Below are 24,137 nucleotides of genomic sequence, written 5' to 3' on the forward strand. Positions count from 1 at the left end.
GTCCGTCTAGTCAAGGCTATGGTTTTTCCTGTGGTCATGTATGGATGTGAGAGTTGGACTGTGAAGAAGGCTGAGCACCGAAGAATTGATCCTTTTGAACTGTGGTGTTGGAGAAGACTCTTGAGAGTCCGTTGGACTGCAAGGAGATCAGCCCTGGGATTTCTTTGGAAGGAATGATGCTGAAGCTGAAACTGCAATACTTTGGCCACCTCATGCAAAGAGTTGACTCATTGGAAAAGACTCTGATGCTGGGAGGGATTGGGGGCAGGAGGAGAAGGGGATGACAGAGGATGAGCTGGCTGAATGGCATCACTGATTCGATGGACGTGAGTCTGAGTGAACTCCGGGAGTTGGTGATGGTTAGGGAGGCCTGGCATGCTGCAATTCATGGGGTTGCAAAGAGTTGGACAGAACTGAGAGACTGAACTGAACTGAACTGAATGCATTATAATTTTATGTTAATTTTGTGTCTTGCAAACTTACAAAATGCAATTGGTATTTCTAGTAGTTTTTGGTAGATTCCATAGACTTTTCTACATAGATTATTATGCCATCTGCAAACAGAAGAGTTTATTTTTTCTTTTCCAGAATTGATTTGCTTTATTTCTTTTTATTGTTGTTTATTGCACTGCCTAGAAATACACGTAAAGTGTTGAGTAGAAATGTTGAGAGCAGCTTTCCTTTCTTTGTTCCTGAACTGAACAAGGAAACCATTTACTTTTTTATAATTAAGAATGTGGCAGAAAGAAAACCTATAGATCTTTCCTAGTTTCCTTTCTCAGGTTGAGGAAGTGCTTATATATGAGAGTTTCCATGAGAATGGATGTTGTATTTTAAGTGCAATATCAGTAAATAGTTTGATAAGGTATTTTCTATAAATATCCACATACTTTTCAGTGTCACAAGTTGTGTTCTCAGTCCAAGCAGGTTGAGAATTCTGTTATATCATATGGCATTGTTTATAGGATTTTGAAGGAGATGGTGATTTGAACAAGAGCATTATCATTCTTTGGAGATGGGAAATGGCAACCCACTCCAGTGTTCTTGCCTGGGAAATCCCATGGACAGAGGAGTCTGGCAGGTTATAGTCCCTGGGGTTTCAAAGAGTTGGACATGACTGAGCGACTAAGCACAAAGGCACATTATCATTCTCCTCTTTATGTGATTCAGACATTACCAGAGGTTTATTGAAGAAAATAGGGCAATATAAATGATGAAAAAATACTTTGAAAATTAATTCTAGTCATTTTTGGCTATACTTATGAAACAGAAAACTAATAAAGAGAATATGTGTTGTTTATCAAGTTTACTTGTAATGCACAGTACTGATACTGCTATAATAAATGAAATATTTTCAGAAACAACAGGTAGGAGTGCAAATTAATTGAAGTTTGAGACAATCACAGTATACTATTGGGTAAAATTCCAAGTTACAAAACAAAATATATAGCATAATCATATTTTGATAGTGTATGTTAACTATAAAACAGTACAGAAAATAATTAAATATATATGCAGTGTATACTTACAGATTACTGAATGATTGATTATATGAATTCTATTTGCTTTCATCTCTGCAACTTTGAGAGAAGGAAATGGCAACCCACTCCAGTATTCTTGCCTGGAGAATCCCAGGGACAGAGGAGCCTGGTAGGCTGCTGTCTATGGGGTTGAACAGAGTCGGATACGACTGAAGTAACTTAGCAGCAGCAGCTGCAACTTTATGTTTTTGAAAATTTTGCACAACAGCCGCATTGCAGGATGTGTTTCTCAAAATAGATTTTGAGCAGAGATTAGCATGCAGGATATTTACTGGGGAGTGCTCTGGGGATTACAGCCTTTAATGGAAGGGAAGAACACAGAATTGGTCAGAGGAAGAAATCAACCTGTGATTCAATTTCAAAGAAAACCTCATCTGTCATGCTTTTTTTGAAAGGGAATAATTTATTTGCCAAAGAAAACTGCTATTGGGTATTTTCTCCAAGTAAGAACATAATTTTTAATGTTATAAATTATACTTTCATTATAAGCAGCCTGGAGACTTTATAGAATAACATAAGAAGTATTTCTAGGAGTACTGAGATATTAGGTTAAGAAAAATAACTTCAAAGCAACTATTATAAAAATACTTAGAAAACTGAAGGAAACTATGCCTAAATAAAGAGAGGTATTATGACAATCTCCCATCAAGTAGAGAATATCAATAAAGAGATGGGAATTATAAAATAGGAACCAAATGAAAACTCTAGAGACAAATATAAAACAACTGAAGTAAAAAATTCACTAGAGGAGCTCAACAGTACATTTGAACTGGCAGAAGAGCGAATCAGCAAATGTAGATAGTGATTATGCATTCAGAAGGACAAATAGAAAAATGAATGAAGAAAAAGGAACAGAAATCAGAGAAATGTGAGACACCTATTTAAGCATACCATGATAAACATAATAGGATTACACACAAAGAGAGGAGAAGGTGCAGAAGAAAAATATCTGAAAAAATAATGGCTAAAACTTGCTAGAAATTTGGTGAAGAATATTACTCTACACAAACACTAATTTAAATTAACTTAAAGTAGGATATATAAACAAAAAGATTCATACCTGTACATATCACAGTGAAAATGTTAAAAGCCAAAGAAAAAAGAAAATCTTGAAAGTAGAAAGAGAAAAATGAGTTGTAAGAACTAACAAAGTAGTCCAACAATGTTGACAGATACAAAATCAAAATACAAAAATCAATTATAATTCTCTGTAGAAGTAATAAGCTATCTGGAAATAATGCTATGAAAAATATTTCTACTTAAATGATAACATCAATAGAATAAAATATCAGTATTGAATTTAACAAAAGAAATGGAAATTTGCATTAAAAAATTGCAAAGCATCCACGTTGTAGTATGTATCAGCATATCATTCTGAACATTTATGCATTTCATGAAAATCCAAAATGAAACAAAATTAAGAAAAAGCCCTGAAAAGATAAATGTACAAATCAAATTATAGTCAGAGTTTTAAACCCTCTCAATAATTGATGGAATAAGAATCAAAAAAATTCAGTAAGTGTGTGGATGACTTAAATAACAAACTTGATATTTATATTACACTTTATTCAACAGCAGAATGAACATTCCTATCAAAATAATACAGAACATATACTAAATAGACCATATTCTAGGCAATAGAGCTTATATGAGTATGTCTAGAAGGATCCAACCATACAAAATACATTCTTTGATCACATGAAATCAAATTAGAAATATATTTCAGAGGAATATCTCAAAAACAAAATATTTGCAAACTTAAATACATTGGAAAAGAAACCTCAATGAATCAAAGAAGACATTACAAGGGAAATTAGTATTTGGCATGAATTTATATGAAAACTCAACCAAAAGTTTTGTGGGATTCAGTTAAAGAATATCAAGAGAGAAAGAATGGTCTCAAAATAACTTAACTTACTTTCTTAAATGATTAGAGGAAAATCCACTAAGTCAAAATTAGCAGGAGAACTATGTAAAGGTTACACTTGGGAATTCCCTGGCAGTTCTATCTGTGCTGAGGGGAACTAAGATTCTGCAAGCTGCATGGCATGGCTGAAAAAAGAAAAAAAGAAAGAAAAGGTTACATTTCTCTACAAATCGATCTGTTGATTCAGTTTAATCCCAATCATATTTCTAGAAGTGCTTTTGTAGGAAATGCCAATATGATTTTTAAAAGTACATAGTTATATATAGGACCTTGAAAAGCCAAAGCACGTTTGACATATAAGAAGAAAATTATAAGATTTCAACATATTATAAAACTACAGTAATCAAGACAGCATCAGTTCAATTCAGTCGCTCAGCTGTGTCCGACTCTTTGCGACCCCATGAATTGCAGCATGCCAGGCCTCCCTATCCATCACCAACTCCCAGAGTTCACCCATACTTATGTCCATTGACTCGGTGGTGCCATCCAGCCATCTCATCCTCTGTCATCCCCTTCTCCTCCTGCCCGCAATCCCTCCCAGCTGCTGCTGCTGCTAAGTCGCTTTAGTCGTGTCTGACTTTGTGCTACCTCATAGACGGCAGCCCACCAGGCTCCCCCGTCTCTGGGATTCTCCAGGCAAGAATACCGGAGTGGGTTACCACTTCCTTCTCCAATGCATGAAAGTGAAAAGTGAAAGTGAAGTTGCTCAGTTGTGCCCGACTTCACAACCCCATGGACTGCAGCCTACCAGGGTCCTCCATCCATGGGATTTTCCAGGCAAGAGTACTGGAGTGGGTTGCCATTGCCTTCTCCGATCCCTCCCAGCATCAAAGTCTTTTCCAATGAGTCAACTCTTCACATGAGGTAGCCAAAGTATTGGAGTTTCAGCTTTAGCATCAGTCCTTCCAAAGAACACCCAGGACTGATCTCCTTTAGGATGAGCTGGTTGGATCTCCTTGCAGTCCAAGGGACTCTCAAGAGTCTTCTCCAACAACACAGTTCAAAAGCATCAATTCTTCAGCACTCAGCTTTCTTCACAGTCCAACTCTCACATCCATACATGACCAGTGGAAAAACCATAGCCTTGACTAGACGGACCTTTGTTGGCAAAGTTAATGCCTCTGCTTTTCAACATGCTATGCAGGTTGGTCACAACCTAGCAAACCCAAAAAGACAGACAAACAGTGAGACATAATAGAGAGTCCAGAAATATATATATATATGTATAAAATGAATGGTCATTAATTTTTGATAAAGGTATTAATATAATTTAATTGGGGTAATAATAGGTTTTTAAGAAATGATGCTGGAACAATTGGGTAGACATATGTATTCCCCCCAAAAAAAACACAAAAAACAAAACCAGATTTTCAAATGTTACCTCAGACCATACACAAAAATTAACTCAAAATGCATCATAAAATTTAGTATAAAATATACAATTTCTCAAAAAAGATAGTAATTTTTGTTAGAAAAGTATTTTATAATTAGGATATGACATGTATGAACTGTGAAAGAACATTTTTTAAATTGTACTTCCTCTAAATTAAACACTTTTTAATGCAAAATGCCACTTATACAAAAATGAAAATGTAAGCCACTGCCTGGCAGAAAATATGTGCAAACATATGTCAGACCAAGGGTTTACATCTAGAAAAGATAAAGCTCTTATAACTCCAAAAATAAGAAGACAAAGAACTCTATTAGAAATGGCCAAATTGTTTGAATACTTTCTCAAAGATTTATATGAACAATAAATAAACACGTGAAAAAAATACCTGCCATTAGGAAAATCCAGTTAAACTCATGAAGACATACCATGACATTATACTCCCACTAGAATGGGAAACATGAAAAGGATCGAAAATACTGAAGAGTGGGATTGAAGTGAAGTAAGTCTATCTCCCCTGTGTACTGCACTCTGTGCTGTGCTGTGCTGTGCTGTGCTCAGTCCTGTCCATCTCTTTGTGACCACATGGACTGTGGCCCGCCAGGCTCCTTCGGTCAGTGGAGATTGTCCAGGCCAGAATACTGGAGTGGGTTGCCATGCCCTCCTCCAGAGGATCTCTCCAACCCAGGGATCAAACCCAGGTCTCCCCCATTGAAGGTGGATTCTTTATAGTCTGAGCCACTAGGGAAGCTCCTAGAGTATTATAAAATGATACATCTGGAAATAGTTTAGCAATTTAAGACAGTTTCTATCCTATAACCCCAAACTCCCACCTCCTAGATATTTACCTAAGGGAAATAAAAAGATCTATCCACATAAAGACATGCACACAAATGTTCAGAGCACTATATTTAAAAAGCCCAAACTGCTAAAAACCAAAAAACTCAACATGTAAGTGAATAAATTAGTATTAAGCTATATAATGCATAGTATTCAGCCATAAAAGGGAATGCACTATTTAAACATACTTTAATAAGGATGAATATTGAAATACTTACTTTGAATGAAAAAAAAGCAAGACATTCTCTATGGTTTCTTTATGTAAAATTATAGAAAATGCAAACAACTATATAGACAGAAGTTGCCTGGTGATGGAACAGCTAGGAAGGGGAAGAGAAAGAAATTGAAATTGCTCAGTCATGTTGACTATTTGCGGCCCATGGACTATAGCCTGCCAGGCTCCTCAGTCCATGGTATTTTCCAGGCAAGAATACTGGAGTGGGTTGCCATTTCCTTGTCCAGGGGATCTTCCCCACCCAGGGATCAAACCTGGGTCTCCTGCACTGCAGGCAGACTCTTCACCTTCTGGACCACCAGGGAAGCAGGAAGGGGAAGAGAAAAGGAATTTAAAAATGGAAAGAGGAGACTCTGAGCTGGTGGATTTCATTATCCTGATGTAATAATTTCAAAGTTATATGTTTATGTCAAAAATTCATTAAATTGTGCACAATTAAATATGTTCACTATGTTGTTTGTGAGTTGAACTTCAATAATTTAGTGGCCACCTGATGTGAAGAATTGACTCATTGGAAAAGACCCTGATGCTCGGAAAGATTAAAGGCAGGAGGAGAAGAGGATGGCAGAGGATGAGATGGTTGGATGGCATCATGATGCAATGGACATGAGTTTGAGTAGGCTCAGGGAGTTGGTGGTGGACAGGGAGGCCTGGCGAGCTGCAGTTCATGGGGTCGCCAAGAGTCGGACATGACTGAGTGACTGAACTGAACTGAATTCAGTGGCAGTTTGTATTTTAAGCTTTAGTCATGGAAATTCTGAACAACTGAAGAGTAATGACTATATGGATAAGAAACTTCTACTAATAAGCCTAGTTTTGACAGCTTGTAGTGTTATTTTGATATTCAGAGCTTCCCTGGTGGCTCAGATAGTAAAGCATCTGCCTGCAATGCGGGAGACCTGGGGTCGATCCCTGGGTTGGGAAGATCTCCTGGAGAAGGAAATGGTAACCCACTCCAATATTCTTGCCTGGAGAATGCCAGGGACGGAGGAGCCTGGTAGGCTACAGTCCATGGGGTCGCAAAGAGTAGGACAGGACTGAGTGACTTCACTTCACTTCACTATAGATGTCTTCTAGTTATTTTATTGCAAGTATGCTGAAATAACTCAATGGAGTAGTATTAATACAAACAGGAGTGGGGGGACAGATGAAGTAGCTATCAGAAGGTGAAAACCAGAATCCTACATCTTTGAAATAACACTAAGTCAGAGGCAAATGGCAGTGTTCATAAAGTATGGTGATTATAAGGAGACTCAAAGACTGAACATCCCTAAGTTAAATAAAGACCTAGAGCATGGTCCTGGAAATATTGGATAGTACAGAGTTTGGTTATGGTATAAAAGGGAACTACCAAGTATATACATTTTAAATTTATTTTTAAATAAAGGATAATTGCTTTACAGTATTGTGTTGGTTTCTACCAAACATCAGCATAAATCAGCCATAGGTTTACCCATGTCCCTTCCACTTGAACATCCTTCCCACCTCCCTCTAGGTTGTTACCAAGCCCTGGCTCAGGTTATGATATATTTGTATAAAGTGCATTCCAGTTAGTTTGCAAATTTGTTTTATTGTTTCTAACTACTGCGATGTGAATTGTGTAGACACTAGGTGAAACTGAAAGTATCATTAGCAAATAATTCAGATAATGTTGGTTGCCTGCTTTCTTCTTTCTCCATGTTGTTTCTTTCTCCATAATAACTTATTTCTTCCAAACAAAACTTATTTTTTAAGTTTTCTACCCTATCTGTGGCTCTGCAAGATCAACTAGGAAAGTATTTGATAAATTTAAGCCAGTCAGTTTGTATCATTCTCCTGGTAGGTGCTATTACTCCAGAAATGGTCAACTTGACCCAATAAATTTGAAGGGAAGAATTTACAGTTCTTTTGTCCATTTCTCTTTTCTCTTCTTCATTCCCATTACATATATATAGAAAAACAAAACTAAAACACTTTCACACCCAGTCATCTTGCTACCGTAAGAGTTGCCAGCATTAGGATAACAGCGAAGATGATAGAACAGCAAAAAGATGAAAAAAAAAGAGGTCTTTGATGACATGTTTAGTTGATTGTCTAGATTTCCAGTTACTGAGATAAAAGACATTTTTATTGTTAAAGTCATTTGAAATAGTTTCTCTGACACACAGTTCACCTAAAAATCTCTTAATATGTTTTGTTTTCCTACTAAAACAAAGGCTAAAAACTGATGGAAGTAATGCCTAGTTATTGACCATGTTTTCTTAAAGCATTGGTAAATTACACACAAAAATTATTTTGATTGTAGTTTAAATCAATGGCTTAATAAATGACTAAATTAGTTAAGATAATTTAATTCTTTACTATTCATTTTGTGATTTTTAAATTGAGTGTTAATATATTACTCATAGAAAACTATTATTTTAATAATTGAGATGATCTCATTGTTTACATTCAAATATATAGATTTATAAAAAATATGTATGCACTAGATTCATTTTTCTACCATTTATAAAATGTTATTTCCATTAAAGTAAATATCTCAAGGAAAAAAAAGCCCAACATTTGTTTTCTTTTTTCAGTGCTTAATCAACATAGTATTTAATGTAACAAAAATATCACTTCCTTAATGAGAATTAAATTTGGGACAATACTCAGCTATAAATAAATCATTAAGAATTATCTCATGGCCAAATGCTCTACCAAACACATAACAATATTGAATTAATGTAATTATGTTCATGGAAGGTTACAAAAAGTCTTTGTAGATATTGATTCTTGGCAGATTATAATTAATACTTGTAATAATACTTATGAGGGATAAAATAAAATTTTATACATTTGCCACTTCTGTTAATTTATAAAGATATCTTTTATTATATAAGGAATATCACAATGAAATTAGAGTAAATTTTTCAATTCTATTTAGATTCTCCCTAACAAGAATTGAGGAACAATCTAATGTTAGATATCTTTTAAATCTCCTCTTTTGGGATAGCTGTTGAATATTTATGTGCTTGGTAATAAAAGATAAGGGCATTCAAATATTTAAAAATTCTCAGAAATATTGTTCTCTATTTCCCTATGCTATAGAGTTCAGTGAAAACCAGATAGGTGTTTTAATGACTTGACCACACTGTAAACATGGATGGCACCTATTTCAATAAGAAAGCAAAAAAAAAAAAAAGCAATAGCTACTTATTGAAACCAGGGAAAAGATTTCTACTTAGTGAAAATGAATATCACCAACTAATTTAGATGCCTCCATTACAAGTGTATTTTTATCTTTAAAGAAAAATTTAGGCATGAAGTATTAGTTGACAATTCTATATTTTAAAGTTAGGATGTTTGGAATTTCCTTAGAAAGTGGTGAATAAAACAGTAAATATCAGACTTTCTTAATCTTTATCAATTAAGAATATGATATTATTTGGAAACAGAGTCACTGCAGAGGTAATTAGCTAAGATGAGGAACAGGCTAGGCCCTAAATCAGTTGACTCTTAATAAGGACTGGTGTCATTACTGGGCTTCCCTGTAGCTCAGCTGGTAAAGAATCCATCTGCAATGCAGGAGACCCTGGTTTGATTCCTGGGTCAGGACGATCTCTTGGAGAAGGGATAGGCTATCCATTCCAATATCCTTGGGCTTCCCTGGTGGCTCAGACAGTAAAGAATCTGCTTGCAATGCAGGAGACCTGGGTTTGATCCCTGGGTTGGGAAGATCTCCTGGAGAAGGGAATGGCTGCCCACTCCAGTATTCTTGCCTGGAGAATCCCCATGGACAAGAAACCTGGCTGGCTACTATCCACTGGATCACAAAGAGTTGGACATGAATGAGCGAGTAAGCACAGAGCAGTGTCATTATTAGCAGGCCATAGGAAGACACAGAGAATACACACAGGGAACACCTTGAGATGATGAAAGCAGAGCATTAAGCAGAGCCAAGGAACCCATACATTCCCAGCAACCACTAGAAACTAGAAGACAGATATGGAAAATGGTCTCCCTCAGAACCTCCAGAAAGAATCAAACTTGCCAACACTTTGATTTCAGACTTGTCTCCTCCAGAACTGTGAAAAAATAAATTTCTGTTATTTCAATCCAGTCAATTTATGGTTATTTGTCTTGGTAGTCCTAAGAAAGAAAGATAAAGCTAATATTAAAAACCACAAGCATTATTTTTTCTATTAATAGAAAACTCTAGAACACTAGAAAACATTTTGAAAAATTAGAACAAGGACACTACTGTGCCACATAAAATTGTTATTTGATTCAGTTCAGTTCAGTTCAGTCGCTCAGTCGTGTCCGACTCTTTGCAGCCCCGTGAATCACAGCATGCCAGGCCTCCCTGTCCATCACCATCTCCCGGAGTTCACTCAGATTCACGTCCATCGAGTCCGTGATGCCATCCAGTCATCTCAAAGTAACATTAAACAACATAATATTCTGATTATTCTTGATTCAATTCCATCATACAATTTTTCTCAATGATATATATGTATTCTATTTTTCAGTGCACAGTTAACTAATAGTAAACTTTTGGTTTTGGTTGTTTCCTTTAATTTTAGAAGGAACAAGTCTTCTTCATTTAGATGTATTATTAGAAGGTGTAAATAAATTTTCAGTACCAGTCAAGAGTATGAGAATACATGCAGTTTCTTCATTGTAGTTTATGAAGACATTAACAAAGAATGACTGGCAAATAATCGACTTTGAGATTTAGAACTAATGCAAAGGATACAAAGGAAACAGGAAATATTATAAGCTCAAAAAGTGAAGTCTATGTTTAAAAAATCACCACTTTGCATTGAATGAGTAGAATGACAAATTATAAGCAGAATAATTTATGTGAAGCAAAGGATGGTGTATCAGCTGAGCTTATGAATGAATGAATGGGGAAAATCAAGGGCTACAGAATGAATATGGTATTTGCTGAGGGAGTTTGTTTAAAGTGATAAAAATGTTAATGAAGGAATTGCTTATACTATTTTTTAACTGACAGTGATTATACATGCCCAGTAGTATCAATAATTCTGCAAAAAAAAAAGAAAGAGTCTTTAAATGGCAAAGAATATGTGTAGAACAGGTGAGATGTCAAGAAGAAATTAGTATAGAAGTCAACGTTTTGGGTGAAATTTAAGAATAGAGTAACTAACTTTTGACAAAATAGATGATATTAAGTGATACATTAAACTTTTCACATGAATTTATTTTGCTTTCTTCTAAAATTTGAATTAAGCTCAGAAGTGCTTTGAATTTTTGAAAATATTATAAATTCCTTAAAATATTTTAACTAACCTTGAGGATCACTTACCTAAAAACCTCTCCTTTTACAAAGGAGGGAGTATCAAAGATTGTTGCAATGTCATCAGACTAGGAGTGTGGATTTGATATTTTGCATCACATCAGTAAAGTTTAACTTAACAGTGACAAAGGGTATTTGCAACTACACATTTCCATCATTCCAAAATATATAAAACTATTGATGACATGAAGGAGCTGGCAAAGTTTTGATTACAATGATTAGAATAATTTTTTATCTAAGTTTTATTTATTTATTTTACTTTACAATATTGCATCGGTTTCGCCATACATTGACGTGAATCCGCCACAGGTGTACACGTGTTCCCCATCCTGAACCCCCCTCCCACATCCATCCCCATACCATCCCTCTGGGTCATCCCAGTGCACCAGCTCCTAGCACCCTGCATCATGCATCGAACCCGGACTGGTGATTTGTTTCACATGTGATAATTTACATGTTTCAATGCCATTCTCCCATATCATCCCACCCTCACCCTCTCCCAGAGTCCAAAAGTCCGTTCTATACATCTGTTGTCTCTTCTGCTGTCTCGCATACAGGGTTATCATTACCGTCTTTCTAAATTCCATATATATGTGTTAGTATACTGTATTGGTGTTTTTCTTTCTGGCTTACTTCACTCCGTATAATAGGCTCCAGTTTCATCCACCTCATTAGAACTGATTCAAATGCATTATTTTTAATGGCTGAGTAATACTCCATTGTGTATATGTACCACTGCTTTCTTATCCATTCATCTGCTGATGGACATCTAGGTTGTTTCCATGTCCTGGCTATTATAAACAGTGCTGTGATGAACACTGGGGTACATGTGTCTCTTCCAATTCTGGTTTCCTCAGTGTGTATGCCCAGCAGTGGGATTGCTGGGTCATAAGGCAGTTCTATTTCCAGTTTTCTAAGGAATCTCCACACTGTTCTCCATAGTGGCTGTACTAGTTTGCATTCCCACCAACAGTGTAAGAGGGTTCCCTTTTCACACCCTCTCCAGCATTTATTGCTTGTAGACTTAATGATATCTCATTGTGGTTTTGATTTGCTTTTCTCTGATAATGAATGATGTTGAGCATCTTTTCATATGTTTGTTAGCCATCTGTATGTCTTTGGAGAAATGTCTGTTTAGTTCTTTGGCCCACTTTTTGATTGGGTCATTTATTTTTCTGGAATTGAGCTGCATGAGTTGCTTATATATTTTTGAGATTATTTGTTTGTCAGTTGCTTCATTGGCTATTATTTTCTCCCATTCTGAAGGCTGTCTTTTCACCTTGCTTATAGTTTCCTTTGTTGTGCAGAAGCTTTTAATTTTAATTAGGTTCCATTTGTTTATTTTTGCTTTTATTTCCAATATTCTGTGAGGTTAAATTTTTTATTATTTAGAATACTACCATTTTCATTGTGTGCCTTGTGTTACTTAACATTTTAAAATATATAATCTCATGATAGCTATCAGTGTATGAGGACTTTATCAATCTTAAGTGAAGTAGGCATTACCATGTTCCAAATGATGAAAATGAAGCTCTGATCATTTAATTTGCTTAAAATCCCCTGGCTAATAAATGCTAAGATTGTAACAAATTCTTATCCTAATGCCCCACAATGCATCACATTCTTTTGATGATTTTATTGATTTTCCTCCACAACTCCAGTTGAGCAATATTTCTATATTAAAGTTTCCATTAGCATATGCGACATTTTGCTCTGATGCCTAAATCTTCATATTTTCTCTGCTTAGTTTTTTTAATTTTTTTTAAACCTGGCCTTTCTTTAAGGCTGTTTTCTGGGTTCATCTTAGTTACTTAGTGCATCCACAATTCTCTCTGTGGATCACAAATATATGGAGAAAGAAGAGGAACATCTCTACTGATGAAGTTAAACATTTTAATATTTCCAGCTCTTTCCATAGCTCTAGAAATAAAATAGATCAAAAATTCTTTCCTTCTAAAAGTCCCCTTTTTTTATAATTCCAACTTTAAAAAAAAATTATTTATTTTTGATTGAAGGATAATACTTTACAGTATTGTGTTCAGTTCAGTTCAGTTGCTTAGCCGTGTCTGACTCTTTGTGACCCCATGAATTGCAGCATGCCAGGCCTCCCCATCCATCACCAACTCCTGGAGTTCACCCAAACTCATGTCCATCGTGTTGGTGATGCCATCCAGCCATTTCATCCTTTGTCGTCCCCTTCTCCTCCTGCCCTCAATCCCTCTCAGCATCAGAGTCTTTTCCAATGAGGCAACTCTTCGCATGAGGTGGCCAAAGTACTGGAGTTTCAGCTTTAGCATCAGTCCTTCCAAAGAATACCCAGGACTGATCTCTCCTTTAGAATGGAGTGGTTGGATCTCCTTGCAATCCAAGGGACTCTCAAGAGTATTGTGTTGGGTCCACCAAATATCAATATGAATCAGCCACAGGGACATAGGTAAACCCATAATAACACTTTATAAATAATTTTTCATTAAAAAGTATCATATTATTTTTCCTTGTGAAACAGTTCTCTTTCCTTAGCCTTTGTTTTCTTCCATTCAACAATTGGCAACCATGCAAACAAATATGGGCACACAACATCCCTCTTTTGGAATTTAATTTCTGCTTTCTGTTAGTAGAGAACAGAGAATATAACAATTTTCTGATCTAGTGACTAAAAATCAAAATAAATTTGGCAGTGATGTAGTCCCACCTGTCTATTTTTGCTGTTATAGCTTGTAGTTTTGGTTTCCTATCCAAAAAGATCATTGCCTACATCAAACTAAAAAGCTTCTGCACAGCAACAGATAAACAAACAAACAAAACCCCAATCAACAGAGTGAAGGCAACTGACAGAATGAGAGAAATTACTTACAAATCATACTCTTAATAAGTGATTAATATCCACTATATATAAGAAATTAATACAACTCAATAGAAAAAAATAGTTGATTAGAAATGGGCTAAGGATTTGAATGAGGCTTCCATGGTGGCTCAGACAGTAAAGAATCGGCCTGCAAAGCAGAGAACCTGGGTTCGATCCGGGGTTGGGAAGATCCCTTGGAGAAGGTCATGGTAGCCCACTCCAGTACTTTTGCCTGGAGAACCCCATGGACTGAGGAGTCTGGCAGGCTACAGTCCTTGGGGTCACAAAGAGTAGGACATGACTGAGTGAGTAACACTCACACACAAGGAGTTGAATAGGCATTCCTCCAAAAAGATAAAAATCCCAGGTGTATGAAAAGATGTTCATCAGTAATCATCAGAGAAATGCAATCAAAATCACAATGAAACATCACCTCACCGCATTATCATGGCTGTTACCAAAACTGAAATACAATAACCAAAACAAATGTCCCAAAACTAGGAAATAAGTGCTGTTAAAGATTTAGAGAAATTGGAACCTGTGTGCACCCTTGATAGGAATGTAAAAAGGTGCATTCAGTGTGGAAAGCAGTATGGAAGTTCATCCAGAAAAATAAAAAATGGGACTACATTATGAAATGCCAATCCCATTTCCAAATGTTTATAATTAGGATCTGGGAGAGATAGTTGCAATCTCATATTCTTTGCAGCATTATTCAGTAACCAAGAGGTGAAAACAACCTAATGTTCACTCATAGCTGAATGGATAAAGAAAATGTAGTGTATATAGTATATAAAAAGTAGCATATTTACATACGATAGAATACTATTCAACATTTATTCAAAAGGAAATTCTGCCATATGTGATTACATGGGTGAACCTTGAGGATATTTTGCTAAGTGAAATAAGGCCATCACAGAAGGACAAATACTACAAGATTCCACTTAGCTGGGGTATCTAAAGCAGTCTAACTCTCAAAAACAGAAAGTATAAAAATGGTTTACAGAGTCAGAGGGAGAGTGAGCCTTAGTTAGACAAGATGGAAGAAAGTTCTAGAGATTCGTTTCATAGGAATGCACATACAGTTAACATATTGTACTAAATACTTAAAAATTTAGAGGTAGATTTCTCAGTATGTTTATTTACCACAATAAAAAGGAAATCAGACACAATAATACATAAAAGAGTATACAAAATAAGTCAGTCATAAAACAGTATATCATTGATTTGAAGTTGAAATAGAGAGATCTAATCAGAACATTGTTTAGGAGGATGTGGCTGGGACAGAGAATATTGGATATTTCCGAAGTTGGTAATATCCACTGTCTTGTGTTAAGTGGTGTTTAGATGGATATGTTCACTTTGTAAATTGGCTGAGCTGTGCACTCTGGTTTGTGTATTTTTCTGTAGTACACTATACCTGCATAAAAAATTAAAAAGAAACATAGCATGGGTAGGGAAAGTCAGAATGTATTATTTTAAAAAATCAGTTTCATAGTAAACTACAAATAAAACAGGGTGCCATGTTTGGGAAAGTGGCAAAGCTCAAAGGTAGCATTTTGGATGAATGACAATACCACCACTGTGGCTGGAAGTAATGTGGAAAGGGAGAATGATCAAATATGAGCTGGAGAAGAAAGTACAAAATTTATGTAGGGCCAGGTAGGTGAATATGGGGCTTTGTATTTTCATGTTAAGCTTGATGACAGTTATTGAAAGAGGGTAAGCAGAGGCATGAAAAGATGTTTTCAAAGCTCTTCCACATGGTAAATGAATATACAGGTAGGGGAGAGGGTAAAATTTGACTGAAGAGATTTTTAGGGGGACCTAGACATTAGTTCTGGAGAGAGAAGATGGAGGCTTGACTTCAGTGTAACCAGTAGAGGCGGTGGTTAGATCAAGTTTATTTAGTCAGTAATGACTTCATAGATTTTCTATGATATATTTAGGAATAAAAATGCATATATTTTAAGTTACATACATACACACATATATATTGTGTAGACACATAAATATGTATGTAATTTCTAATTATCTGCTAAACTGGAAGTATTTGGAACATATATAACATGAGGTTTATTCATTTTGGAGCATGTGACATGAATAAATGCACAACTTAGTCATCAAAATTTCAAATATTTTAAAGGATAGAAACATGACTTTTATATCTTACAAATCATAAAACAAAATATTAATATCACAGAACATTAGTAACAAAAATTTTGCTAAGAACTGATATCTCGTGGGAGTCACATAAAATATCTGCAGCTAAGTATTTCAAATTGTTCTTGGCTTGTTGAGCATAACTTATTAAGGCCCCATGTACAGGAATAGGTGACAATACGCTAACACAATTTCACTTGCCAAGCCGTGCATTCATTATTAAACAAGCTTATGAAGTGTCTAATAAGAAATAATTTCCACCTGCTGCATATAAAAATAAAACACCCCTTAAAATGTTACTCTTGTCTTCTCTAGAATAGAGTGGGTGGAGCTGAAATCAGTTTGAAAGAGCCTGAGAAAAGAGTAGGAGGTTAAGACTGAAGGAAGTTAGTACTGGTTCCAGCTTTCAAGTTATTTGGTGATAAGGACAATGAGGAATCATCTCAAAATTGAAAGATATTTTTTAAAACATTTGTAGCATTTAAAAAAAGAATTAGTGTAAGATCTCTATTTTGTGAGGTAACTGTATGGTTTCTTATATTTACCACTTCCTTAGACCAACATGCTTCCCTGGTAGCTCAGCTGGTAAAGAATCCACCTGCAGTGCAGGAGACCACCATTCCATTCCTGGGTGAGGAAGATCCCCAGGAGGAGGGATAGGCTACTCACTCCAGTATTCTTGGACTTCCCTGGTGACTCGGATGTTAAAGAACCCTCCTATAATACGGGAGATCTGGATTCAGATCCATGGGTTAGGAAGATCCCTGGAGGAGCTACAGGTTATCCACTTGAGTATTCTGGCCTGGAGAATCTCATGCACAGAGGAACCTGGCAGGCTACAGTCCATGGGTCACAAAGAGTTGGACATGGACTGAACGACAAAGCACAGCACAGACAGCACCAACATACACTGTTCCTCACAGTATTATAAGTTTGATGCCAGACAACCTGGACTTAGAATAAAATTCAAGTCCTCTCTGTAGCATCTGGCAAGCTAATTAGCATTAGACTACTTCAGCTTATTTATTTGTAAATGTGGAAAATAATAACTAGTTGTCAAGCTTTTTAAAAATAATTAAGTTAACAGTTGATCTAAAAGAAATATAACGCACTGGCATCATATACTCTGGATACTTCTTGCAGACATAGCAACTCACACAGTGCTAACAAAAATCATGCTATCATTAAGAAAGTAGGAGGTCTGATGTAAAAATTCTGAAGACTGAAATATTTCTAAGAATCTTGAAATGTGATAATACTAGTCTTGTATTCCCGTGAGAATCTAAAAAGTAGCTATCTACTAGAACGGGATTAGCTTCCCAAATTACAAGAGTCTACACTATTTATTAATATTGCCTTTCACTGTAAAAATATTAACACTTGTAGACAGCTAGTTAGCAGGAATTTTAACTTTAAGATGCTGGTCATAGCATATGGTCTTATCTTCTTTCTCCCTCCTACAGTTCCATTTATTTGATAGTAACATTTTTAAAAGGAAGTGAATGCCCACAAATATGAAGAGAAAGATAAACATCTTTCAAAAAATTTCTGAATAACTAAAGTGGCTTTAGACAGTGGTAACTGGCAAAGAAAAGCAGAGAGCAAGGAATTTAAAAGTACACATGGACAGGCTGCCATGGCAGGGCAGACTCAACTTTCCTTATACAATCCTTGAAGTCTGGGTTTTTTAGACAGAACTTGTGGAATAAAACCTGATAGTGACAACAAAATGTTATTTACAGATCTTTACTTGTGATTATATAATATACTCATTTCATGTACAGAACAACCAGAAGCCAGTTTTTCACTCAAAATTAGGAAGGTTTTTCTCAATGTTGACTAAGTAAAATTTCTAGCAGGCATCCAAAGAAGACAGTGTGGTTGTTAAGGCCTGAGTATTCATTTTGTTCTGGCATTTCTGAAGGTGGTGTGTGTCAGACCCCACTCTTGTAATCAGAGCTCCTAAATAGCTTTTTTTTTTTTTTTTTTCAGTTTTCTTTGTTTTTCTTTTCTTCATCTTTGTTTTTCTTTTTTGGAGGGGTGGCTAAGGGAGTGTACTTGTTTATTTTTTTAATGTATTTTCTGTTTTTTGTTGAAATATAGTTTACATACACTATTATGAAAGTTTCCGGTATACTACATAATTATTTGACATTTGTACACATCATGATGAATTAGACAGTCTAGTAAACGTGTGTCCCCACACAAAATTGTTGCATTGTTATTGTTCATATTCCTCATGCTGTTTATTACATCTCTGTTACTTATTTATTATATAGCTGGAAGTGTGCACCTCTTAATTCCCTTCATTTTCCCAACCCTTTACCCACCTCCCTTCTAGCAACCACCTATTGTTCTCTGTATCTGTGTATATGAGTCTGGTTTTTGTTTATTTGTTTTGTATTTTGCTTATTTTGGTTTTATATTCCACATGTAAGTAATATCATGTGGGATTTATTTTCCTCTGACTTATTTTACTAAACCTAGATCCATTCATGTTGTTGCAAATGGTAAGATTGCTTTCTTAATGACTGAATAATATTCCATTTTGTATGTGTATGTATGTGTGTGTATGCGTATTACACATCTTTATCCATTCATCAATGGACAAGTAGGTTGCTTCTATATCTTAGCTGTTATACATTATATTACAATGAACACTGGATATTCAAATTTCAATTTTGCATTTTTGTTTCCATTGGGTAAATACCCCAAAGTGAAATTGCCGAATCATATGGTAGTTGTATTTTTAATGTTTTGAGAAACCTCCGTAGTGGTTCTGTAGTAGCGACACCAACTTACAATGTTAGCAACAGTGCATGAGTATTTTGTTTCCCCCACATCCTTGCCAACACTTGTTATTTGATGTCTCTTTTGCTGACAACCATTCTGACAGGCATAAAGTGGTATATTTTGTAGGTCCGATTTGCAATACCCTGAAAATTAGTGGAGAAGGCAATGGCACCCCACTCCAGGACTCTTGCCTGGAAAATCCAAAGTATGGAGGAGCCTGGTGGGCTGCAATCCATGGGGTTGCTAAGAGTCAGACACAACTGAGTGACTTTACTTTCACTTTTCACTTTCATGCATTGGAGAAGGAAATGGCAACCCACTCCAGTGATCTTGCCTGGAGAATTCCAGGGACGGGGGAGCCTGGTGGGCTGCCATCTATGGGGTCACACAGAGTCAGACACAACTGAAGCGACTTAGCAGCAGCAGCAGATAGTTAGTAACATTGAGCATCTCGTCATGTGTCTTCTGGTCATCTTGTTTGCCTTCTTAAATGAGCAAATATGAATCACATCACATTAGTAAACTGCTACTGAAGTTAAAGGAACATTCAGATAGTTGCCAAATCTTGCACCCTAAAGGTTATTGCCTTCCCAGACCTTTGGGGAAAGGAGTTATTTTTGGGGGGCACACAAGTTACACATTTGGGACTTGAAAGACTTACAAAAAGCTAGGACACCCAATGTTTAGAGGTAAACCAAGACAAATCAAGCTGCCAGCAAAAAGAGAGGATACAAAAACTGACCTGTTTCAGATGATAAAAGCTTACATGTCTCAAATTCTAATCCAAAATTATCTTTTAGGGATGTAAAGAAACTTCTTTATATGTGTGTTAAAGAAAGAAGAATGTGGAGAAAGGGAACTCCTCCATGTTGGTGGAAATGGAGGATGAATGTGCCTTGATGAGACCAATCTGGAGAGCAATATCTAAATTGAGAAAGTACATTGTACATGATTCAGCATCCCCACACCTTAGTCCTTACACCCTTGAGAAATTCTTTCACATAAAACAGGGGGATATATACCAATGTCTGTGTTCATAGCAATGTGGTTTATTTTTTTAAGAAAAAAAATGGAATAATAGCCTATTAACCCCAAAATGAAAAACTAAATGATCATCTGTCTAAACAATTGGTACCATTATCAATGAATATGAACCAATAAAATTAACCTACATCAAAACACACACACACACGATAACTCAAAAATATAATATTGAATGGTAAAAGCAAGAATATAAGTGTATCATACATTTACTGAAAGTATTAAACATATTAAAAATATTTTTTCATGAAACATGAAAATGTAGTAAATAATAAAAAGTATGTGCAAATATTTAAAAAATTCCAGAATATATTTTACATTGAAAATGCAGGATGGAGAGAATATATTCTTGTATTGCAAACTGATTTTTTTTATTTGTTAAAGAGGATTATGGTATGGGTCTGCTTATTATTATTTAGTCCTTTTGCATAGTATCATGAATATTTTATGAGGCATAGCTCATTTTACTATGTTTTTTAAAAATTGAAGGTTTGTGGCAACTCTATATCCATAAATCTATTGGTGCTATTCTTTCAACAGAATTTGCTCACTTCATGTTTCTGTATCACTTTTGGTAATTCATACATTATTTTAAACCTTTCATTATGGTTATATTTGTTATGGTAGTCTGTGATCAGTGATCTTTGATGTTATTATTGTAATTGTTTGGGCCATCATGCACTAAGACCTTTTAATATGGTGAACTTAATCAGTAAATTCTGTATGTGTTTTGACCACTCCACTAATTGGCAGTTCCCCCATCTCTCTCCCTCTTATCAGGCCTTCCTATTCCCTGTGACACAAAATTATTGAAATTCAGTTCACTTAAGTTCAGTCACTCAGTTGTGTCTGACTCAGCCATTCCAGTCTCAGAGCCCATTCTAGGGCCCTGTGTGGGCAGGAAAGCAAGTAACCAGCCCACATGTTTAGGAGGCCTGGCCAGAGATGCTAGGCATCTATGAAGCAAACCCTACAGCTTGCCACAGCAGGTAAGCAAGTCAGCAGGCCATCCCAGCTGCTGTGAAAGGATGAAGAAGAGATTCCTTCCTCAATGGTGTAGTTCAGCTCAGTTTGGTTGCTCAGTTGTGTCCGGCTCCTTGCAATCCCATGGACTGTAGCACACCAGGCCTCCCTGTCTATCACCAACTCCCAGAGTTAAATCAAACTCCTGTCCATTGACTCAGTGATGCCATCCAACCATCTTATCCTCTGTCATCCCCTTCTCCTCCCACCTTCTGATTCCCATTTCCTATTTCGAACCAGTCTGTTGTTCCATGTCTAGTTCTAACTGTTGCTTCCTGACCTGCATATAGGTTTCTCAAGAGGCAGGTCAGGTGGTCTGGTATCCCATCTCTTTCAGAATTTTCCACAGTTTATTGTGATCCACACAGTCAAAGGCTTTGGCATAGTCACTAAAGCAGAAATAGATGTTTTTCTGGAACTCTCTTGCTTTATCCATGATCCAGCAGATGTTGGCAATTAGATCTCTGGTTCCTCTGCCTTTTCTAAAAGCAGCTTGAACATCAGGAAGTTCACGGTTCACGTATTGTTGAAGCCTGGCTTGGACAATTTTGAGCATTACTTGACTAGCGTGTGAGATGAGTCCAATTGTGTGCTAGTCTGAGCATTCTTTGGCATTGCCTTTCTTTGGGATTGGAATAAAAACTGACCTTTTCCAGTCCTGTGGCCACTATTGAGTTTTAAAAATTTGTTGGCATACTGAGTGCAGCACTTTCACAGCATCATCTTTTAGGATTTGAAATAGCTCAACTGGAATTCCATCACCTCCACTAGCTTTTCTTCATACTGTTGCTTCCTAAGGCCCACTTGACTTCACATTCCAGGATGTCTGGCTCTAGGTGAGTGATCACACCATCATGATTATCTGGGTCATGAAGAGCTAGGCTAATTAAAAATCCTACAATGAAGAAACTACATTGTAACAAAATTAATTACAAAACACCTTCAATGGCCTCTAAGTGTTCAGGCCTAAGGAGGAGTCACATGTTTCTCACTTTAAAACAAAAACTGAAAATGATTGAGCTTAGTGAGAAAGTCATGTAGAAAACTGAGACAGTCAAAATTTAGGCCTATTATAACAGTTAGCCAAGTTGTGAATGCAAGGAAAAGTTCCAAGTCGTGAATGACAGAAGTTAAAAGTGCTACTCCAGTTAACACAGGAATGATAAGTAAGTGTGACAGCTTATTTTTGATACAGAGAAACTTTTACTGGTTTGGATAGAAGATCAAACTAGCCACAATGTTACCTCATGGCAAAGCCTAATCCAGAGGTCCTCTGTGTCTCCAATGCTATAAGGCTTGAAAGAATTCAGGAAGCTGTAGAGAAAAGTTTGAAGCTAGCAGAGATTGGTTCATGAGTTTTTGTTTTTGTTTTTTACTTTATTTTACTTTACAATACTGTATTGGTTTTGCCATACATCAACATGAATCCGCCATGGGTGTACACGTGTTCCTAATCCTGAAGATCTCTCCCACCTCCCTCCCCATTCCATCTCTCTGAGTCATCCCAGTGCACCAGCCCCAAGCATCCTGTATCCTGCATCAAAACTAGACAGGCGATTCGTTTCTTATATGATATTATACATGTTTGAATGCCATTCTCCCAAATCATCCCACCCTCTCCCTCTCCCACAGAGTCCAAAAGACTGTTCTATGCATCTGTGTCTCTTTTGCTGTCTCACATACAGGGTTATCGTTACCATCTTTCTAAATTCCATATATATGTGTTAGTATACTGTATTGGTGTTTTTCTTTCTGGCTTACTTCACTCTGTATAATCGGCTCCAGTTTCATCCACCTCATTAGAACTGATTCAAATGTATTTTTTTTAATGGCTGAGTAATACTCCATTGTGTATATGTACCACAGCTTTCTTATCCATTCATCTGCTGATGGACATCTAGGTTGTTTCCATGTCCTGGCTATTATAAACAGTGCTGCGATGAACATTGGGGTACATGTGTCTCTTTCAATTCTGGTTTCCTCAGTGTATATGCCCAGCAGTGGGACTGCTGGGTCATAAGGCAGTTCTATTTCCAGTTTTTTAAGGAATCTCCACACTGTTCTCCATAGTGGCTGTACTAGTTTGCATTCCCACCAACAGTGTAAGAGGTTTCCCTTTTCTAAGGAAAGAAGCTGTCTTCATAATGTAAAAGTGCATGGTAAAGCAGTCAGCAATGTATAAGCTGCACCAAGTTATCCAGAAGATCTAGTTAACATAATTTATAAAGGTTGCTATAGTAAACAACAGATGTTCAATGTAGATAATACAGCTTTTTGTTGGAAAAAAGTAATAGCTGGAGAACAGAAGTTACCACCTGGCTTCACAACTTCACAGAACATTCTGACTCTTTTCTTAGGGGCTAATCCTGCTGGTGATTTTAGCCATTTATCATTCCAAAAACCCTGGGATTCTTAAGAATTATGCTAAATTGGCTCTGCCCATGCTTTATTCATGCAATGGCAAAGCCTGGGTGATGGCATGTCTGTTGACAACATGGTTGACTGAATGTTTTAAGGCCACTGATGAGAAATCTCCCAGAAATCCAATCAATATTCCGCTGATCAACATGAGTTAGATAATCTCTCTGATAGACTCCTGCCATTCCTTAAAAGAAAGTAACCTTATGATAACCAGCCTGGTTTGTTGTTGTTTTGTTTTTGCCTATTTTAACTTCTTCTGACTCCCTTCTGCCTATAAAAAGTCTTTCATTTTGTACAGCTCCTTGGACTTTCTTCTATCTGCTATATTGCATGAATCAATTTTTGCCCAGAAAAACACCTAAAAGTATTAATGTACCTCAGTTTATCATTTAGCACTGTAAAGTCACTTTAAGTCCCCTTGATCTTGTATGATAAATCCTTTGCACTGCTGATGACAATTCCTAACTTCAAATAATTTCATTTATATACACATTTCTTGATGGCTTTCTTAAAGAGATGTCATAGATGTTTATGAGTTATTTATTTTCAGCGTTTAGTTACAAGTACAATTATTCTCTACAACATGAGGAATTATATATTTATTTGAACTCTTATTGAACAAGAAAATTATAAAAAG

The sequence above is a fragment of the Capricornis sumatraensis genome, chromosome 7, assembly GCF_032405125.1.
Source record: "Capricornis sumatraensis isolate serow.1 chromosome 7, serow.2, whole genome shotgun sequence".
In the NCBI taxonomy this organism is placed as follows: domain Eukaryota; kingdom Metazoa; phylum Chordata; class Mammalia; order Artiodactyla; family Bovidae; genus Capricornis; species Capricornis sumatraensis.